Source organism: Mustela erminea, chromosome 20 (genome assembly GCF_009829155.1).
Source record: "Mustela erminea isolate mMusErm1 chromosome 20, mMusErm1.Pri, whole genome shotgun sequence".
In the NCBI taxonomy this organism is placed as follows: Eukaryota; Metazoa; Chordata; class Mammalia; order Carnivora; family Mustelidae; genus Mustela; species Mustela erminea.
In genome coordinates this window covers 25,719,827-25,741,660 of record NC_045633.1, presented here as the reverse complement: position 1 = coordinate 25,741,660, position 21,834 = coordinate 25,719,827, and the positions used below count along the sequence as shown (strand labels likewise).

Here is a 21,834-nt window from a genome sequence, read left to right as displayed (position 1 = left end):
AAAAAAAACTATATATTAGAATAAAAACAAGATTACATAAAGCAATAATCATAACATTATGTTGTTGGGGTCTTAGCAGATATTAATGTAGTATATATGACAATAACAGAACAAGGAGAAAGAGATAATGGGACTACACTGAAGCAGAGTTTCCATATTTCACCATAATTAAATTAGTGTTAATCTGAAATCACATGCAATGAGTTAAGATGCACATTCTAATCCCCAGGGCAGCCACTAAGAAAACAACTTAAAGTAATGTAGTTTTAAAAATTAACAAAGGAATTAATACAGCTCACTAAAATTATTTACCTAAACACAAAAGAAGACAACAAAGGAGAAAGAGAGGAGGAAAAGGAGGAGACATGTAGAAAATAAGAAAAGTGTAACCATATCAAATACAAAATACATTAAATGTAAAGGGACTAAACAGCCTGATCAAAAGGCAGAGATTGTTGGACTAGATTAAAAGAACAAGATCCAAGTACAGATTATCTAAAAGTGTTGGACTTCAGATTCAAACATACAACCATGTTAAAAGCAAAACGATGGGAAAATATGTGCAAACAATTCACGTAACAGAGCGGGACTGAACACATTAGTATCAGACAAAATAGACTTAAGAAATATTACCAAAGGCTTGGGCACCTGGGTGGCTCATTCAGTTAAGCATCCAACATTTTTTTTTAAGATTTTATTTTTATTTATTTGACAGACAGAGATCAAAAGTAGGCAGAGAGGCAGGCAGAGAGAGAGAGGAGGAAGCAGGTTCCCCACAGAGCAGAGAGCCCAATGCAGGGCTCGATCCCAGAACCCTGAGATCATGACCTAAGCTGAAGGCAGAGGCCCCAACCCACTGAGCCACCCAGGTGCCCCATCAGTTAAGCAACCAACTCTTGATTTGAGCTCAGGTCATGATCTCAGGGTCATGAGATCAAGCTTTGTGTCGGGCTCCATGCTGGGCTTGGAGCCTCTAGATTCTCTCCCCCCACTACACCCCTTCTCTCTCTCCCCACACTCTCCTGCTAAGAAAGAAAGAAAGAAAGAAAGAAAGAAAGAAAGAAAGAAAGAAAGAAATCCAAAGGCAAAGAGTCACATTTCATAATGATAAACAGGTCCATATCTCAGGAGGACATAATTCTATGTGACTATGCCCATAATTAAAGAGCCCCAGAATACATTAAGCAAAAATCAACAAAATTAAAAGGAGAAACAGACATTCAACAATAGTTGGAGATTTCAATTCTCCACTCTCAATAACTGACAAGAACAATAGTCAGAAAACAAGCAAAGTTGTAGAAAACAAACAGTACCATCACCAAGTTGACCAAACTGACATTTATAGAATATTCCATCCAGCAGAACACACATTCTTTGCAAATACACATGGTACATTCTCCAGGGCAGACATGTGCCAGGCTGTAAAATGAACCTCAATAAATTTAAAATGAATGAAATTGTAGAAAGTATTGTCTCCAGCCACAATGGAACTGAAAAGAAATCAACAAAAGAAATAAATCATGAGAAATCTCCTCAAATATCTGGAAAGTAAACTAGAGTTTTAAATAGTCCATGAGTCAAAAAAAAAATCCACCAAGGAAATTAGAAAATGTCTTTAATTCAATGAAAATAAAACCAAAATGTACCAAAATCTATGAGAGGAAGTTAAAAGTAGGTCTTCTCTTAAAATGTATAGATTTTAATGCATATCAGAAAAGAAGAAAATCAATAACCTAAGTTCTCACCTGAAGAAACTAGAAAACCAGAGGAGGGGTGCCTGGGTGGCTCAGTGGGTTAAAGCCTCTGCCTTCAGCTCAGGTCATGATTGCAGGGTCCTGGGATGGAGCCCCACATTGGGCTCTCTGCTCAGCAGGGAGTCTGCTTCCTCCTCTCTCTCTCTGCCTGCCTCTCTGCCTACTTGTGATCTCTCTGTCAAATAAATAAAATTTAAAAATCTTTAAAAAAAAAAAAAAAAAGAAAGAAAGAAAACCAGAGGAACCTGAACCCAAAGCAAATAAAATAAAGAAAATAGAGAGCCTGGGTGACTCAATGGCTGAGTGTCTGCCTTCGGCTCAGGTCAAGATCCCAGGGTCCTGGGACCGGGTCCCGTGTTGGGCTCCCTGCTTGGCAGGAGTCTGCCTCTCCCTCTCCTCCCTGGTCATGCTCTTTGGTTATCTCTCTCTCTCAAATAAATAAAATCTTTAAAAAAAAAAAAAGAAAGAAAGAAAAAATAAAGAGAAAACTGAGATTGATGGAATAAAAAAACAGAAGAAAATAGAGAAAAATCAATGAACCCAAAATTCAGTTATTTTAGAAGATCAACAGAAATGGGAAACCTTTAGCTAGACTGCCCAAGAATGGAGAGCGGGAGAAGACACAAGTTATAAAAGCAGTTAGTAAAGAGGAAACATCACTACCAGTCCTACAGAAATTAAAGAGAGGTTCAAGAAATATTATGAACAACCTGATGCCAACAAGTTAGACAACTTAGATGAAGTACAATATTCCTAAAAGACAAAAATTTTCAAAACTGATGCAAGAAAAACCTGGATAGACTTAAACCATTTTTAAATGAATGATTTAAAATACCCCCACAAGAAAAGTCCAAGCATAGGCGACTTTAGTGGTAAATTGGGTCAAATATTTAAAGAAATAATATTGAACTTTAACAAACTCTTTCAGAAAAGAACAGGGATGAAAACTTCCATACTCATTCTCTGAGACTGGCATTTTTTTCCCTTGATACCAAAACCAGTCAAAGACATCATAAGAAAAGAACAGACTGATATCCCTCACGGACACAGGTGCAAAAATCCTTCACCATTAGGAAACCAAATCCATCAACATATAAAGAGGATTATATAGGTGGCACTTATCCCAGGAAGGCAAGGCTAGATTTAGGGCTGGTGTCTGAAAATCAACCAGTCCCATACATATCACACGACTATAGACAAAAGGACAAGAACCCCATGACCATGTCGCAGATGCAAAAACCAAAACAAAACAAAATCACCTGACCAAACCCAGCACCCATGCGTGATAAAAACGCACAACCAGGAGTACAAGGCACCTCTTCAGCCCAAAAAGACCATCTATGAAAACCATGACCAACATCTTACTTAACAGTGGAAAACCAAACGCTTTGCCTGTAGAGCCAGGGCCAATAGCAAAGCACATCTGCCTTTCAGCATGATTCTGGAGGTTCTACCAAGTGCAGTAAGACGAGAAAAATAATAATAGGAATCTAGTTTGAAAGAGAAGATGTTAAACTCTCCTATTTGCAGATGACATGCTGTTGTATGAAAAAAATCGAAGGAGTCCACAAAAAGTCCACTGGAACTAGCTCATAACTAGATTTAGCAAGACCACTGGATAACAGATCAATATATCAAACTCAATTTTATTCCTAGGTAGTAGTAACAAACAATCTGAAAATGAAATTAAGAAAATTATTCCACTCACAATAGTATCAAAAAATATTGAGAAATAAATTTAACAAAAGAGATTTAATTAGCAAGACTTGCACATGGAAAACAAAAAATTGCTAAGAGAAATTAAAGGTCTAAATTCATGGAGAGACATTCCATGTTCATGGATTGGGATACTTAATATACCCAAATTGACAGATAAATTAAACATGGGCCCATCAAAATCCTAGCAGCCTTTTTTTTTCCCTAAATTGTTCTCTATTTCTAAATTATCTAAGAAATTGACCAATTCAGAGGCCTGGGTGGCTCAGTAGGTTAAGCATCCAACCCTAGGTTTCGGCTCAGGTCATGATCTCATCATCATGAGACAGAGCCCCACATTGGGTTCCCTACTGGGTGGGGAGTCTGCTTGAGGATTTCTCCTCCTTTGCTACTCTCTGCTCCCCCTTCCCCCACTCTCACTCTCTAAAAATGAAGAAGAAAAAAGAAATTGACCATCTGATCCTTAAGTCTACATGGAAATGCAAAGGACTTAGAATAACCAGAACAGTTTTTCAGGAAGAAAAACAAACGTGGAAGATTTACATTACACACTTGAAAAACTTGCCCACGATGCTGTCAAGGCTGTTCAGACATCAGAACAGACAGGAGCATCAGTGGAATAGAAACAAGACCCCACAAACAAACCTTTACCCTCATGCTACCCAGAACCCTTCATGCAGAGAAGTTAGTCCTCAATAAAAATGGTGTGGGGACAATCAGGTCTCCATATACCGAAAACTAAACTTAGACCTTTACACACTGTGCCCAAATAGTCACTTCAAAAAGGACAACAGTGGGACGCCTGGGTGGCTCAGTGGGTTAAGCCGCCGCCCGGCTCAGGTCATGATCCCAGAGTCCTGGGATCGAGTCCCACAGGGGCTCCTTGCTCAGCAGGGAGCCTGCTTCTCTCTCTGCCTCTGCCAGCCTCTCTGCCTGCCTGCTTGTGTGCTCTTGCTCTCTCTCTCTCTAAAAAAAAAAAAAAAGGACAACAGCAGGGCTCCTGGGTGGCTCAGTCGGTGAAACATAGGTCATGATCCTAGAATTCTGGGATCAAGTCCCACATTGGGCTCCCTGCTCAGCGGGAAGCCTGCCTGTTCCTCTCCTGCTCCCCTCCCTCTGCTTGGGCTCTCTCTATCTCTCTTGACAAATAAATAAATAAATAAAATCTTTAGGAAAAAAAAATAGACAACAGACTCAAATGCAAGAACTAAGACTCTAAAACTCACAGAACAACAACAAAAAATGTAGAGGAAAATCTTGGTGACCTTGGGTTAAGCAAAGAATTCTCAAGTACCAAAAATGAGAACGGAACACAGTAAAGGGAAAAAAAATGGACAAAAGCAGAGTCTACTATAAATAAAAACTTCTAAAAGCCACCTTTAAAACACTGAAAGATGAGCTACAGACTGGGAATAAGGTATTTGCAAGTCATACTTCTGATAAAGGACTTGTATCCGGAATGTAGAAAGAATTCACTCAATGCTTTTGAACGGTTTCGAAACTCAGTAAGACAAATTAATGTGGGCAAAAGATTTCAACAGAAATTGTATCCAAAAAGTAAGAAGAATATCTCACGAGTGCATGAAAAACATTCAACTGTGTTGATGGGAAAATCATTTGACCGCATGTTAACAATTTAAACATGAACTTACCATACGATGGGACAGTCCCACTGCAGGGACCCTGCCTGAGAAATGAAGACACACGTCCACGCCAAGCCTCTACACCGAAGGAAGCAGCATCATTCATGCCTGTCCCAAACTCTACACCATCCCAACACCGGAGATCCACGCATAGATAAATGAAACCCGGTACAGCGAAAAATGGAATCCTGTTCAGCCCCGAAAGTAAACAAGCTATTACCCTGGGTTACGGATTCGGGAACCTGGAAAACGGGAAGGAAGCCACATGCTGTAGGATTCAACTGATGGGAAATGTCCAGAAAAGGGGAGTCTATAGAGACAGCCGTGGGTCCCTGCCAGGGGGGCGGAGTGCTCAAGGACAAGGACCTCTGGGGGGACCTCTGCTAGTGTGCGGAAACCAGGAGGAGCACCCCCCAGGAGGCTCACGCACCTCCACTGTCACAGTAGGTGAATGATCCCGCTGACAAGCGGCTGAAGGCCATGTTGCACGCACACCACGCAGCCTCTGCTCGACCCAGCCTTCCTGACCACCAGAGTCCCTCCAGAACACCGTACGAGTCACCAAAGGCCATCGGCCTCTGCTGCCCTGTCCCCCTTAGGATTTCACTCCAAACATGACCTCAGGGTCATTTCCCTACAATCTTGGCTGCTTCCCCACCATCGAAATCCAAGGCTGCCTCGGTCCCGGACTCCTGCTGACCATGTCCGACAAAGAACTCTAGGCGGGGTGGAGAGGGGGTGGCCTGGGCCCCACCAGCACCTCCTGCGGTCCCTCGCCCAGGGCCCTGGTTCCTCCGCATCGAGGGCCAGAGCCAGCTCCAGGCTGTCAACAGCCAGTGACTCTTCCCCCTCCTCAGGGAGGCTCAGCTTATGCATCTGTAAAATGGGCAGAGGGCCAGCTGCAGTGGGCTGGGGTGGGAGGTATCTGTGATGGGCAGATCTGGGCTCTGGTGAGCAGCAAGCCTGGCCCAAGTCACCGGCTCATTCCTTAGTCTGTTCGTCTGTGAAATGGGCACACAGCCCCTCCCTCCCTGTCCCTGTGAAGATGACCGGGGTGCATGGCCTGTGAGTGAGCTAAGCTCACGGGGTGCAAGGTCCTGTGGCTGCAGGATCCCCCTTGAGATGGAGGTTAGGGTCAGCAGGTGGGACAGGAGGGAAGGGTCCTGAGCTGCTGGGAGATGACAGGGGGTTGGTGGCTGAGGAAGCCAGACAGCTGCGGCCGAGCACCAGGGGTTGAGTCCCTGCCCCTCCCAGCCCGGGTCCCCAGCTGGAACAGCCCCAAAGCTCTGATTCTGAAGCATGGCCCAGCTTCCCCCCTTTCCCACCAAGTACCTCCCATCTCCTGTCCCCCCCAAATGGGGACTGTCCCCCGAATTCAGAATTTGCAGACATTTCCCCTCACAGGACGGTGGGAGCTATAAGTGCTGTGCGGTTGGTTCTGTCCCCTCCCGGCTGTGTAAGCAGGGAGGCACCGGCGCCACGAGAGTCTGGGCTTCCCCACAGCCCCGGACCCAGCCGCACACTGGAGCCCTCCTCCCAGCCCTGCCAGAGAGAAATGCACCCCTGTGTGTGTATCGGCACACACGGTGTGAGCACACCTGGCATGTGTGCCTGCTGGAGCACGCCGGGGGGGTTGCACGAAGATGTGTGGAAACTTCAGCACCACGTCCGACGGCACAGGGGTGTGACAGAGGACGCGGCTGGGCACGGCAGTGCGTGTGCTCAAGAACCCCAGAGGCCGTGCCGACGGCTTCAGACTCGTCCAGGGCCTGGGCGTGAGTGTGCATGTGTCCCCACACCTGTGTCCGAGTGAGAGCCGGCTGGCAGGTTTGCATGAGTGAGAGCATGTGGTGTGCTTGCACACGAGCGTGGGAGAGGTGCCCAGTGTAAGTGCATGCGTGTGTGCACGCATGTGCGCTGTGCCTGGCAGCGCGTGGGTATCCTGGCCTTCCGGGCACAGCTGCCCACTTCAGCCCCGACGAGTATGGATTAAGGCCGGTGGCAACACTGGGTTTCTGGTGAGTTGTTTTTCTAAAAAGCTGTCTCTGGCGAATCACGTTCCTTTAGACCTAGCATGTTCTTTCTCTGTGGGGACAGCATAATGAGGACACCAAAATAAGCCCGCGTCTGTCAGACGGCAGACGCCTCCAAGGCCCGCGTCTGGCCTGCCCTCCTCCCCCAGGCCCACAGGCGCGGGCAGTCCGAGCTGGGGGGCCTCCAGGAGCCCGACAGGCACCCTTCATTTTAAACCCTCGGTCTGCTCTACTGAATTTGCAAAAAATAAAAAGAGCAGACAACAAATTCATGTCCCAGCATCTAAGCCCTGAGCCCGAGGACTTGGCCGGGAAGGTGCCCTTCGTCGGGCGACAGCCGCTTCCTGCTCCTGTCTTTGGGAGGTAGAGGGGGCAGCTCCCCTAGGTGGCTGTGGTGCAGATGCGTGTGTGAGCGCATATACACACACCTGCACACAGAATGCACGCCCCGGCACACAGGCGATCGCTCACAAACCCAGACCTGAGGAGCGTGTCTCCAAGGGGAAGCTCACCTGCCCGTGGCCACGAACATTCTGGCACTCCATCTGCACCCAGCCCCCTGAGGGCTGGGCACCACGTCCACCCTGGGGGGCCTCCTACCCATCTGTGTCGGCGGGGGGGCGGGGGGCGTTCAGCTCCCGTGGAAAGATCTCTCTGAAATGCTAATGGATGTCAAAGGGCCAAGAAGATTTGCTTTACACAATCCTGTTCCCTGCACAATGCATGCCTCATTTCATAACGGACACTCATAGGCAACGGTTTGCTTTACAGGATATCCTTCTCTATAGGAACGCAGCTCTGATATTTTAGGCGACGCCAAAACACAGGCAGCCTATGCCTCTGTCTCTCCATCGCCAGTGCCATCGGCCTGATTCGGGCCACCCCATTTCTCCCAGACATCAGAGACTCCCAGCTGGGTGGCCCATTCCCACCCCTAAAAACCCTGCCTTTGCCCCCAGAGGGATCCCTTAAACAGAGAAGCTATCCTCGTTGCTTACTGCTCGAACTCCCCAAAAAGCTCCCCAAGGCAAACAGAAAGGGACCCAGCTCTTCCCAGAGCTCTGCCACCGTCCCAGACGTGGGGGGCCCCCTGACCCCGCCTACCGGCCTCTTGCTCCTGGTGGCTGGCCCGCTGGTCTTGCCCCTCCTCCAACACCAGGCACCTTGCTCCCCAGGGCTTTCGCACTTCCTGGCCCTTTCCCTGGCACCCTCTGTCCCTGCCTCTGCACGGCAGGGCACAGAGGGACACTAGAGCCGAGCCAAGGCCTCCCCGAGGAAGCGAGGATTGTGGGGCTGAGGCCCCAACGGGAGAAAACAGAGGCTCTGGGGGCCCCGTGAGTGGCAGCAACTTTGTCCTCCACGGAGCTCACATCAGTTCACACTCCGCTGGACGCTGAGCCCAGCTGCCCTCCCACTACAGAGAACACCAGGCTCCAGGAGAGGAGGAAAGCCACTGCACAACCTGGGCCTCCTGCCCAGGGCCTGTGATACCCCAGCCCCAGCATCCGACGACCGGGCTGCGCTTCAGACCCATTTGACAGATGAAAGCACCAGGCTCAGCCACCCCCCAACCCCTGACCAGCAGCTGGGTCCTTCCAGAAGCTTCTGAGGGCGCTCAGAGGCAGGGCATACCGTTCAGTGCAGATGGCGGGGAGGCCCAGGACAGGCTCATGAGACACATCTGGGGGGTCCCCGGCCCTTTGGGCTTCCGGGATGGGCGTGGGGGAACGGGTTGGTAGATGTGGCCTTTAGGGAGGGGCCAGGAGCCGACATCTGCCTGTCTGCAGCCTCTCCCCATGGCTCAGACAGTGTGCTGTCAGGGCCCCCAAGAGCCCGCTGCCTAATTGCTGTTCTCCCCCTGGACCCCCCCCCCCAGCCAGTTGCACGGTCCTCATGCCTGAGTGGGGGGCAGTGCATGGTGCCCTGCCCTTGTGTCTTTGTGGTTTTTAAACTAAAGGGATCTAATGACAGGGAGGTGCCTTGGCTGGATCCTGCTGGAAACAAAATCAGATTCTGTCGGTGAACACGGGGGAACCTCCAGGCTGCCCTCCCCCCGCACGTCTCCAGGAACAGCCCAGGGCTCCTGCCTCACTGTGCCCATCTGCAGACACAGACGGCTCTCAGGGCCCCGGGCTTCCTAAATGCCAACCTGCAGAAGTAGCCACTGGAGGGGCAGACAGTAGAGAGCTGACCTAAAGGGGGGCTGCGGCCCACAGGCCAGTCTGCATGTGCACACCCTGACCCTCACCCCACAGAGCAGCAGGCAGGGCCTCCGCAGCCTCATCTGGGAGGCAGAGAAGCTCTGCAAAGACCCCGTGCTCACTGCAAGGGGGAGCGAAGGCAAGATGCAGGGCTGAGCCTGGACACCCCCATCTGCTCTGACACCGGCCTGCTGTGCTATCTGGGCCTCAGTCTCCCCATCTGTTATACGGAAGGGCCAAATCAGAGGCACCGTGGAGTGCCACAAACCCACACTGAGGGCTGCTGATGGGGGGCGCCAAGCCCCATGGCCGTGGGAGCCCATCCTGGCGGAGGAAGGTACCCTGAATGGCATCCCCATGCCTTGGTGTGGGGTCCGCCCCCTCCCTGCCCAGCTGCCTGTGAAGGTCCCCCCTCCCCCAGCTCCGCTCACTGCTCCCCCAAAGGCCTCTGAGCCCAGATGTCTGCTCCTTCCTTCTAGGTCATCCAAATGCTGTCCGCCATTTAGGGGGCTGGCCCAACCCCTCTTCTGGGAGCCCCCAGGCCTAGGGCAGGGCAGTCCCCCAAGAAGGAGCTGGAGGCCAGCTCACAGAGGAGGGAAACCCTGAAGGCAAGGCTGGCCATTAATTCTGAAGGAACTAAGGCTCATTGTCAGGCAGGAAGGGAGGCTGAGTCACAGACAGCGCCATGGAACAGCCCCAGGGTCTGGGCAGGGAGGGGTGGAGGCTGCCACTGAAAGGCCTCAGTGTGGCCTTGGCCCCAGTACTCAGATGCTGGGCCAGCCTCTGTGACTCAGTCTCCCCACTGCTCCCCCAGAGCAGGGAGCCAAATTTTGCCCATTGTTGACCCTAAGAAAGTGGTCAACCCTAGCCCCTGCTGCCCTGGGTTCTCTGTTCTTGCTTAGTCTCTAAGCCCGAGGCCAGCCTGGAGGAGGCAAGCACCTGGTCCTGCTTCCCTCCCAGGAGGATTCCAGCCCTGCTCCACCCCCCTGTAGCTGTGTGACCTCTAGCTAATGCTAGACCCTTCTGGAAGATGGGCCTGCATGTGTACGTTTGTATGGTTATGTCTAGGATATGAGTCCCCACCCTGGACACAAGCCCCACCAACAGCAGAGCTCTGTCGCAGTCTCGTCCCAAGGCTCCAGGCAGAGAGCACAGTGGTCCTCAATATATTTGCTGAGCAAACCTTCAGGGACTTTTCCAGCTCGAAGGGCTGCCCCCATACGGCCACCAGGTCCCAGGATAGTCCCTATAACCTCTCCTCTTCCCCAGGAGAACTTGACGAAGCCAGGTCTCAGCCTGCCGGACTTGGGCAGGTGGGGTGGAGGACGAGGGACAGGCAGGCCCAGAGAAAGGAACCGAGCAGCCACAGCTCCACCCCATTCCTGCTCCCCTCCGGGGCCAGCGGCTGGCACAGGGGGTTTGGGAGGTCAGGGGTGCACAGGGAACAGGAGCTGTCCCTAGCCGTGGAGGCTATCCATGCCTGCCCAGTAAGCCCAGAACCACTACACAGAGACGGGACCCCTTTACCGCCCTCTCTGCCCCCACTCACTCTGCGACCTCAGACAACAGCCCGCCCTCCGTCTCCCCACATGTACAGCGGGTGCTGGGATGGATGGCGGCAAGGTCCCTGCCGCGTCAGAGCTCCAGTCCCCCCCGCCTCGTGGGCGGCACCGTCGGCCACACACCCAAGGCCAGCGGACACCAGAGCCTGTGTTGGAAGAAATCAGAATCCACGACAAACAAAAAGGGAAGGGCGCTGTTGGGGGGCACGGCGGGGACCGCGGAGATGATAAACGGATCCAGTGTCCGCGGCAATACCACAGCCGCTCCAGGTTCACGCCCGGAAATTTATGGCCCTGTCACCTGGCCCCAGAGATCTATCTCCTGCCTGTCACTCATGGGCATTTTTTTATCCTGTGTCCTCCCTCCGTATGTTTTCTCCGCCACCCACTCGGTCGGCATCCACAGGGTCGGTCTGCCTGTTTCCCACGGAGATATACGAACGCCCCAAATTCAAGCAGCTTTGCTCAATTTCCCTGCTGCTTCGACATCCTTGGGAACAGGGTCCTTTGCTGACTGGCCCTGGGCCCCTAAGGGGGAAGAAACAGGGGGTGGGGCAGGGGCCCCGGCTCCTGGGTGTTTAGAAAACCCCTATGAAACCTACAATGGGGTATGTGTGCATGTGTACACATGTGTGCGTGCTAGAGACACACAGATGTGGGACCCAGGCTGACAGTTCCATTTCACTCCGTTGACCTGAGTCACGGCCACAGTTTTGGCCTAATGCTTCTTCCCTGAAACAGGTGATGCTGACGAGGAGACATTTAGGGTCCAAGGAGTCAAATCCCGGAGTCTAAGAGAAGGTCCAGGCTCTGGCCCTAGGCTCTTCTAGGGACTACGACCACCTGTTCTTTGGGGGGGCGGGGAGCAGAAGCCTCTCCCCAGGCCAGGTGTGAGGCACCTGCTTCCAAAGGCATTTGGAAGAATTTCTGAGCTTTCCAGAGAGTTCCATGGGGCTGATGAGGAAAGGGACATTGTTCTTCCTCCCTTCCTCTGGCCACAGGTGAAGGCATACACCACCACCCCCGCAACCCGGTTTGCCAGGCCTTCAGATAAGGTGCCTATCCCGGCTTTTCTGAGAGTCGAGAATTGCTTGCTTTCGGCAATCCCACACAGGCGACCAGCCTATCACCATCAGGAGGGCTGCACAGTTGTCCCCAGGAGAGGGTCCAGCCAATGCCAGGAGCTCATGGCTCCCAACCTTTCTGATTCGGACATCGTCTGTCCACTGGAAGATGTTCAGAGCCCCCCACCCCCAACCCGGGGGCATGTGCCCAGGAATACGAGGGACCAAAGTGCTGGCTTGGGTCCTGGCCTGTTTCCAACACCCTAAACCCAGAGTAAAGGCAGGCATTCCCTTCTAACAAGCCCCACTGTCTGAAGTTTGTCTCTCTAGTTCTGGGGTTTTCTCCTCTTCAGACAAAGTGGAGCACAAACCTGGCATGGGGTAATGATTCTGCGCCCCCCACCCCCACCCCGCAAGGCTGTTCAGTTAAAAGCTGAAAGCTGCAAGGACCCAGGGCAGGGGAGGCCAGGGGGCTGCCTAGGTGGGAAAGATCAGAGTCTCTGTGGTTTAAAACAACAGAGCCCCATTTTCTCCTTCCCTTTTGGGGCTGGGCAGAGGCTGGGGGTCTCTTTGGAGATGGCCCCTGTGAAAGACAGAGTGGAGAGGTTTGCTCTCCTAACTCCGTGCACTCCGCACACTTCAAAAGCTTCTGTCCCCAAGGCTTGTAGGATCTGAGACCCAGGGAATGCTCTCTGCACAGTCCTCAGCCCAATATAGCAGGGAAAAGGCAGCTACAGCTGCATCCAAGCAAGGACTCCATGATGCACCGGCCCAAAGAGAAGCAGTTCACACCTGAGGCTTTGCTGGGCAGTGCAAACCTGGGTTGGTCTCCCAAGCCTGGAGGAAAGGACTCCGGGGGCCCTCCCAGTGCTAAGCCTCCATCGTGGTGTTTCCTCCATAAATTACACATTATCATCCTACCCCCATTTTCCAGATGTGATAACTGAGGCTCCAAAGTCATGTGCCTCCAAAGTCACGCAGGTGATGCTTGGAAGTCTGATTTTGATGCCAGAGGCCCTCAAGCAGGTGATTCGAGGATTTTAAAGGATGAAAAGCAGATGCCTGTCTTTAGAAGCAGACTGGGGCAAGAAGGCTCAACTGCACTCCCCCAAAAGCCATGACAATGAGAACGGGTACAAGGTCGGGGGAGGGGTGGAGAAGATTCACCAAGTTCAGAGGCAAAGGCCCCGACCCCCACACCGGGGCTTCAACTCCCCCGGGGGGTACCACGGAACGCGGCCCCTCCCCCGAGTGCTCCCGGACCGTCCCGCCGCCGGGTGACGAGAAGCGAGACGCCTGGAAGGCAGACCGGGCGGGGATGGTGCCGCGGACACCCACCCGGGTCGCGGACCCAAGGCCGCAGAGGGTGGGCCGCTGGGAGCAGCAGCAGCTCTGGGGCACACGACCTGCCGCGGACGGCGAAGGGTGCAGCCAAGAGAAGACCGAAGAAGGAGCAAGGCCACGCGAGCAAGAAGTGGTGCGACGGGAAGCAGCGACAGGGGCGGGGGTGGGGGGAGCAAGACCCCAACCCGGACCCCCGCTCCGCCGGCTGAGCCGCGCGCCCGCCCCAAGTTCCTCCAACTTTGCCCGCCACGCTGCGAGGGCGCACGGGGCCCGGGGCGAGGGGGAGCGCGCGGGTCCGCCTGGGTCCCGCGTCCCGGGCTGGGCGCCCGCCGCGCTCGCCTCGGGCTCCCGGCGCCGCGCTTACCTGCCGCCGGGCCGCGCTCCGCGGCTGCGCCTGCCGCCGCCGCCGCCGTCCTCCAGGCTCTAACTTCGCTCCGGGGATTGAGATTCCTCCCCAGCTTCGCCCATCGATCCGCGCGCGGCCCCGCCCCGCCCCGCGCCTCCCCCCGCCCCTCCCGCGCCCGCCCGCCCGCTCGCTCCCCGCGCGAGTCCCGCTCCGAGCCTGCGCCCGCCGGGTTCCCCTCCCTCCCGGCCGCCGGGCGGGGGGGCAGGGTGCAGGGGGGTGGGGCAGGCCGGGGAAGGGGGTACTAGAAAGCGAAGGAGGGCTGGTTTCCTCGCGATCCCTCCTGCCCTTCCTCCCCCATCCAGGTGGGGGCGGAGGGCGGCGCGCGGGTAGGGGAGCGCGCGACTGCTGGTGCTGACCTGAGCCACCCACGACCCCCACCACATGAAGCCAAGCCAGGGCGTTCGCAGGCCCCGGGTGGGCCCGTGGGTCCCGCCCTCGTAGGGAAAGACGGAGACCTGGGCGCAGAGAACGCGGTAGGAGGGGGGACAGGTAGGGCCGCCCCCCTCCCCAGCCCTAGCTCCCCTTCCTTCTCTCACTCACCCACACCTCTGGGATGACTCCGGGGGTTCTCCCACACTCTTCCCGTTCAGTTTGACCCTCACAACCTGCGTGTGGAAGCCCCTCTTCCCGCATATTACAGGCGAGGAAACGGAGTCAAGAGGGACCCCGACGTTTGCCCCACGCCACACAGCCCATCCAAAGCAGAGGCCGAGGGGCAGCCTCGGCCCCCAGGACAGAGCCTCCCGACCCCTCCGGACTCCTGGCTCCAGCCGGGCAGGCCTGAGCATGCCCCTCGGCCAGCCAGGTTCCCAGCTCAAGGCCTGCTAGCTCACTAGAGTCCCCGCCGGGGCAGCGCCCCCTCCCCGCTTCCTGTCCCCGCCCGCCTATGATTCCCGGCCTCAGTACCCCCGGCACGCTCTCCGCTCCCCGCCAGCAGCTGGGCAATTCACCGAGCATACAAAAGAGTTGACTCAATTCAAAGGCAGCAAATCAAGATAAATCCTATAGTGTGTGGGGACAGAAAAGGGAATATGAATGAACGTCCACAGCACAAGCAAGTCCTATATGGACTGGCGAGTCACCCCCCAGCCCTGCCCAGGCACAGAAGGCTGACCAGGAAAGGGGGGAGCAGGTTCTGAGCTGGCCACCCCCTGCCAGGCCAGAATTTGTGCTTTGTAGCCCCCTCCTGCCTGTCTGCTGGAGCTCTGTTGAGGGTAGATGCATAAAGGGGGTGTTAGCTGGTGCCCCTCATGGGGGGGGTCAGTGTACCCCACTCACATATGGCTCCAGGGTCAGGGCTGAAGCATGGGGAAGAAGGCGAAGGGGCCATTTAGGGCATCTGAGCTGTGTGTAGCCTTTCTCCTTGGGCTGCCCCCTACCCACACTCCTGTCCCAGCAGGTGGAGGCCAAGGCCCCCCATTTATCACCAAATAGGTACTGGAAGCCTCAGATATACCAGGCCTGAGCACAGGGGACAGAGAGGGTGGTGACAAGTCTCCCCTCTCCTCCCTGCTGTTCACAAGGTCTATCCAGCTGCCACTTCGAATGGGGGCAAAACTCATCCTCCCCCAGAGACAACCCTGGTCCCTCCCTCTTAGTAGGTCTCAGAAAGCAACCTTCTAGCCTCTGGCCTCACTCTACACAGAAAACACACAGCAATGACCGGAGATCCCCATGCAGCCTTTCCAAGGCAAACCCCTGCCAGTGGTGACCCACCACTCCCTTTCTGACTGATTCCCCCAGACCCACGCTGGCCAAGCGGCTCTGGTTCCAGAAGGATAGGCAGGCTTTTTGATGCACGTCTCCAGCGTGCCAGGGACTGTACTAGGCTCCTGCCCAGACTTGACATCAGGACCTTCTCACTACTCCGCTGTAGCAAGGGCTATGAGCCCATTTCTGCAGCCTGCAAGCAGAGGCCAGAGGCCTCAGCCCGCCCTTGACCCACACTGGCCATCCCCGAAGCAAGTATATGTGTGCCCAGTGTTAGGGATCCACGGAGGGACTCAGAGGTCAATGGGGGGCAAAGAGGGGGACGGGACTGAAGTCCTAGCTGGAAGGTCCCTCAACCGCAGGATGGGAGGATTGAGGATGGGTGGGGAGGTGCAGAGAGCAAAGCCCAGAATGGGGGGCGCAGAGGTAGGAGGTGGGGCCCAATGGCTAGGGTCAGGGTCCTTACCACTGCGTCCCCCACCCTGAGCAGAGGTTGAGCCTCTGGCTGTGACCTCGTCCCCTGAGTCTCATCTGGGTCGCCCCTCCCCCGTGTCCGCGCCCATTGGCGGTCTGCGTGTAAGTCATTAAATCTGTTACAGAGACGCCGGCGCGCCGCGGCGAGGACATCTGTCAGGGACCCAGGACTGCGATCCACGCCCCCTACCCCACCCCCAGACCCAGAGAAGGAGAAAGGATGCGACACCTCGCCCACCAAAGCTGAGATTGCCGAGAGCCGCACGGGAGCGCTAGAAGGCGTTGGGGGGTCCCCCAGTTAATGGAGGGGGCGGGGCCGGGCCCGGGGGACAAAGACCCCCAAGCCGCTTGGGAGCTGAGCTCTGCAGATACGCAGACGGGAAGAAGTATTCCATATCCCCCCCCCCCCAAATCCTCAAATCCACTCAAGCTCGGATCTGAGTGTTGGGATGGGGTGGCGGCAGGAGACGGAAACCTCCTGGGCCTTCGGGGGTGCGGAAGAGACGCTGAAAGAGAGGCCCCCAGGACACTGCCTCCGCCCCTGCACAGGCAGTTGTAGCTACACCCCCAAACCCTCTCCCGAGCTTCGCGAGTCCCTATGCCCTCCACATTGCCCCAAGGCTGCCTGGGGCGACCACCCCACTCCCCACTGCCCCTCAAATGGGGCAGCAACCGGCCTGCAGGGTGGCGGGGCGTTCGAAGGTGTCGCGGCTCACTGTGTAGGCTGGGAGAAGAGGCGCTGATGGGAGGAAATCCCCGCTCATCCCTGGCAATCTGGCCTCAGGAACCCCACACCCATCCGGCGGAGGAGGACTCTGTTGGGGACTGTGCTCAGATCGCGCCAATCTGGCTCGGGCCCCCGACTGACTGGGCGGCCACAGGCCACACCGTGCAGTTTGGGAAGAGAAAAAGTTGGGGGGGACACCCCAAGACCGGGATGGAAAGGCCGGGAGTAGAGCAGGGATGGGGGGGGGGCGTGGAGGGAAGAGCGACAGGACAGAGACGATGAGAGCCGGGAAGGGAGCCAGTTCCGGGCCTGGGGTCCCGCCCCACCCCGCAGCCAAGCCCAGCTTCGCAGCTTTCAGGGCCTGGAAAGGTTTGGGTCACAGGCTCCTATTAATAGCTGCGAACCCGGTCCTTTCCGCGGGCTCGGCAGCTGCGGGCAGAGCCGGGCGAACGGGGCGGGCGGGGGGGGGGTGTCCTGCAACACCCCTTCCAGGGCTCCAGAAGCGCGGGGAGGAGCGCTGCTTCCCCCATCCTGGCTGCGCGAATGCTAGGCGCCTTTAGTCCGCTCCCTCTCCGCCCTCCGCTACGAGATGGGGTTCTAGGTTGGGGGAGCAGTCCCGGGGCCAACTTGGGGCACCGCGGCTACCAGTACGCACTCACAGGCAAGACCACCCTGTCCCCCTCCCTGCCCAGCCCGTCCTTCGCTGGGCGGTCAGGAAAGTTTTGGGGTCCCCGAGGCGCCTCCTGGCTCGAGGGGTCCGGCGTCCCGGGCCTTCGGGCCGCGGCGTCGGGGAGGGAAGTTTGACCGGCCGGCGCTCGGCGACCGCTAACTTCGGGTGCGCCCGCCTCGGAACCCAGGGTGTGTGTGTTGGGGGGGTGCCCCGAAATCGCGGACCCAAAGCGCCGCAACCGAAGCCACACGAGCGGGGGAACTCGGCCCCGGCGCGGACGCCCAGGACAGGGCGCGGGGGCTGGAGCGGCCCGGGCCGCAAGAGCCGCCGGGGACCCCGCGCCCGCCCCCACTGACGCCCGGGAGAGCATCTTCCCCGCCTCCCCCAGGGGCGGGGACCCACCAGCCCCGCTGCTGCGGCAGAGGGGACCCCCGCCCCTGCAGCCCCGCGTAACCCCTTCCCCCACCATCCCCCTCATACCTGGGCCCGGGTGCGGGCCGGGGGCTGGCGCCACCGTCGCCGGCGAGCGGAGCGCGCGCGCCCAGATCCCCGGAGCGCGGCGGCGGCGGCGGCGGCGGCTTCCCCTCCTTCCTCCTCCTCTTCCTCCGCCGGGCTCGCTGGCTCCAGACAGATCTCCTCCCCCTCGCGCCCTGCCCGCCCCTCCCGGAGCCCGCCGGGCTGGGCTCGGCCTGCGACCGGGAGCGGAGCGGAGCCGGCGGGAGCCGGGCTGCGGCGCTCACTGCGTCAAGCGCGGGGCGAGCGCGGGGCGGCGGCGGCGGCGGGGACCGCGCGCTGCGAGCCCGGGGCCGGCCGGGCAGGCGGGGCGGCGGCGGCTCCGGCTTCGGCTCCGGCTTCGGCTTCGGCTCCGGCGCGGGCGCGGGCGCTGTATCGGCCGCGGCAGCGCCGAGATTGTAGCACATTCTTTCTGAGCGTGATCGAAGGTTTCCTGTAGGAGCCGAAGCGGGGAGGGCTGGAGGAGGGGCGGGGGACGCGGGCGGGGGCGGCCGGAGGGCGGGCGGCTGTGTGGCTCCCGCACGTCGGCGGACTGGGGGTGTCCCGAGAGGGCCTCGGTAGGGGAAGTTGGATCGCGCTGTGGGGGCGGCGTGCGGAGCCCAGAGGCTGCCTCGCCCCCTGCTCCTGGCCCGCCCCGCGCGCCCCCGCCCCCCGCCCCAGGCCACCATTTGGAGCTGAAGCCCCCAAGGTCTCGGAGTCGAGACTTTGGGAGGCGACGGGAGGAGGGCACCGGGGACGGAGGGTGTGCACGCGCGTGCGGACCCGGCCGTGTGCACACACACCCGGGAGCCGCGTGAAAGTTGACCTGAAGTCAGACCCTGTGTGGGCGCGCGCGTCCGCGAGTGCAAATGCACAGCCCGCAGGGGCGCGCGTATCCGGGGACGAGGAGGGCTAGGCACGTGGGGGGCGGGGGCTAGAGGGTGGTCGGGCTCTCAGGGACGTGCCCTCCCCCAAATAGTTGATCTCCCCCCCAGCCCTCCCATTGCTCACCCCCACCTTCAGCTGGGGAGAAGGTGGGGGCGCAGGATCACCCAGGCCCCTTCCGATTCCCGGAAGGTTCCGTTTGGCAGACTTCCCTCCCACCGATCCCCCCTTCCCTTTCATTCGCCTCCGGAATACCCGGGGATCCGAAATCACTCGGCTGGCCTCTAAACTGGGTTCTAAATCCACAGCCCCCTAGACGCCCCGAGCCCACACCCAGCGGCCACACCGCCCGCCCGGGGCTCCCACTGCCCACCACCCCTGCCCTAGCTTGCTGCTTGCGCGGTGGGTAAAAATTCCAAACCAGGCTCAAGAGCGCCCCCGCCCGGCACGGCCTGCGCTCCGCTTCCCGAGCCGCGGCGTTGGAGCTGCGGAGTGGGTACCCCAGCGGGCGCGCGGCACGACCCCCGGACCCCGCCCCCGGCGCTGCGCACCTGCTGCGCGTTCCTGCCCGGGGTGGCGAAGGGAGGGAGGCGCCCGGGCCAGACTGCGTGCCTGGGAGAGCGCGCGCGGCAAAGGGGAGGGGTCTGTTGGAGGGCCGGGGGGTTTTCCCTGGGGTGCCCTTCCCCCCCACCCCAAGAGGAGGCCGGGGGCGGGGTGGGAGCTACGCGTGAGGCTTCGAGCAGCTGGGCCCAAGGCTGTCCTGCCGAGGATCGGCGCGGGGCTCTGGTCCGGGTTTGGTCCAGCGGCCTCTCCGCAGCCGATAAACTCCATCTAGCCTGCTGCGCCGGCCGCCCACCCTCCGTGCTCCTCCTATCCCACCCCTGGCCTCGTCAAGTCCCTGTAGGTGATACCCTAAAAGGGGATAGTTGGGAGCGTGGGGGAGAAGCCACCACCTTTCGCTTGGACTCTTGGACCAGAGGCTGATGGTCAAGGACGAAGCCACTGTCTGGAGCTGTGCTGTCCTTGAGTCTAGGCGCAGGGGCGCTCAGACCTCCTGGGAACGGGCGTGGAGACAGAGGCTGGCCTCAGGGTCTCTTTTACCTAGGTCCCTAATGGAGGTGCGCTGCTCCTTTGTAGCCCTGGCCGGCATGCAGCCCCTTTCCCCAAGTCCTTTGTGCCCAGTGAGCCAGGGCCTTGAAAGTCCTGACCTGGTTCCCCAGGAACTGTCCTCCCGCCAGGCATTCGGCCCTTTCCTGCGTTCACCCCCTGACTCCCTCTCCAGCTCCTTGAGGTCTTGAAATATGCCCTTGTTTTCTCGGGGAGGGCAGACTTGGGTTGCTGCCCCCCAAAAGGCAAGACAGCCCTCAAGCTGGGAAGAGGGGTCCCAGGGGGTAGATTGGAGAGAGTCCTTCTCTGGGCTAAATAAAGCTGGAGGCCCCCCCCCACAGCCCTCCCCACCCTCTGTGTGTCTGTTGTGAGGCAAGATCTCAGTCTTCTCTCTCAGACACTCCTCCTGAATGCCCCCCACACAGCCTCTGTTGTAGACACACACTGCATACCCACACACTGCATGTCTCTACACAGCCCGAATCTCACCCTGCCAGGCCCCCCCCACCCCATCCCCTTGGAGCTAGGAGGACCGCCCAGGTGGGGAACACCCCAGCGCCCCCTCCCATCTCACAGCCCGGCTTCCACCTGCCGCTGCTGTTGCCACTCGTAGGGGTACCCAGCTCTGTGTCCCCCCCAAACACTTCGCCCTCACACGGGCTAGCAGGCCCGTGGGGAATTGTAAGTTTCAGCCCCATCCATGTGTCAGGCACATGAGTGCTGCTCCCTTCAACTCAGTTCCACCCCACAGACACCCTACAAGTGAGCCCCTTTATCAGGTCCCATTTGCCAGGGGGACCAACCCTCAGAAGGAACTAGCACGGCAAGATTCTTGCTTGTATTCAAACCAACCCACCCTGCCCATGCCATTTAGGGAGAGGCGAGCTGAGAAAGGGAGGCCCTGGAGCTCTGGGGCTGCCACCTTCCATCTGTGCCTGTGCCCCCAGTTGCCCTGGCACTCCCTAGCCAAGGACCAGCCACCCAGGACTTCCCACCAGACTGTGAGTTAGTTCGGGGAGCAGGAGAGTCTGACTCACCTAGGGCTTGCTGTACCACAGACTGCACCAGCACAGAGGGGGTGATCAAGCATGCTTTCAGAATAAAAGAGGACTTGCCAAGGTCTCCGCACCCCTGTAGTCAACTCTTCTCTCCTCTAAAGATGACCTGGCTGCAAGTAACTGGTCCAGGTGGTCGATCAGTCACCCAAGAGTGTGCTTGGACATGGGGCAGGAACACAAGGGTCTGGGACTCATATGGACCAGAACCCCTGCCACACCTATCCTAAAAAAATGGTACTCAGAGAAAAATAGTGACAATCTTTTCCTGTGCCCAGAGTTTTACAGTCACAACAAACATACGTAGAACCTACAAAAGAAACAATACGTCCACTTATGTCCTAAGCAAAGAGCCCATGTCCCCATATATAAAGAGCTTTTACAAATCAATAAGAAAAATACCCAAGAGGGGAAAAACTGGTCAGAGGTTATGAACAGAAAAAGAAATGAAGAGAATGCTGAAATGTACCAAAAAGGGCCCAGTCTCACACTTGCCAGCAGAAATGCAAATTAAAATTACTCTGAGAGATTTTTTGCTTGTCACATGGGCAGACTAAAAAGTTTAATAACTCACCCCGTTGCCATAGTGCAGGGAAGCAGACACTCTTGGAACCTCCGAAACAACGTCAAAATTCCAAATGCACATACCCTCTGGCCCAGCATTTCCTTCTAGGAATCTATCCTCCAGATACTGCTCACAATTGTGAAAAATGACAGAATCCTATGCGCAAGGTTACTCAATGAAACACTCTTCATAATAACAGCAGATTGGAAAGATCCAAAACATCCGCTGACCACAGAGGCACTTAGCCGTATCCCAGCACAGCCATACGGGTACCTCAGCAGCACTGTGAGCCTCTCTCCCCTCCATCCTCCCAACCCAGTGTTTGAGTTTATCTCCGGGTATGTTTTTAGGGGGAAAAACAAGGGTAGATCTGTGTATGTAGTGCTTTTTTTTTTTTAACATTGTGTACCAAAGGGATATAAAAAA

The 21,834-nt window shown here is 56.8% G+C and overlaps 1 protein-coding gene across 4 annotated transcripts in view; it reads right to left on the bottom strand.

Moving 5' to 3' along the window:
• Positions 1–18,053, bottom strand: part of ELFN1 (extracellular leucine rich repeat and fibronectin type III domain containing 1) — a 68,182-nt gene extending 50,129 nt beyond the window's left edge. For 2 of the 4 annotated variants that reach the window (XM_032328500.1, XM_032328497.1), the window contains exon 1: positions 17,785–18,053. The gene's annotated coding sequence lies outside the window, so the exon portion shown is untranslated. Of the gene's footprint in view, positions 1–13,681; positions 13,769–14,263; positions 14,318–17,784 lie in introns of those variants that run through there. The other 2 variants (XM_032328501.1, XM_032328499.1) reach the window with 2 other exon arrangements.
• Positions 18,054–21,834: the final 3,781 nt, after the last annotated feature.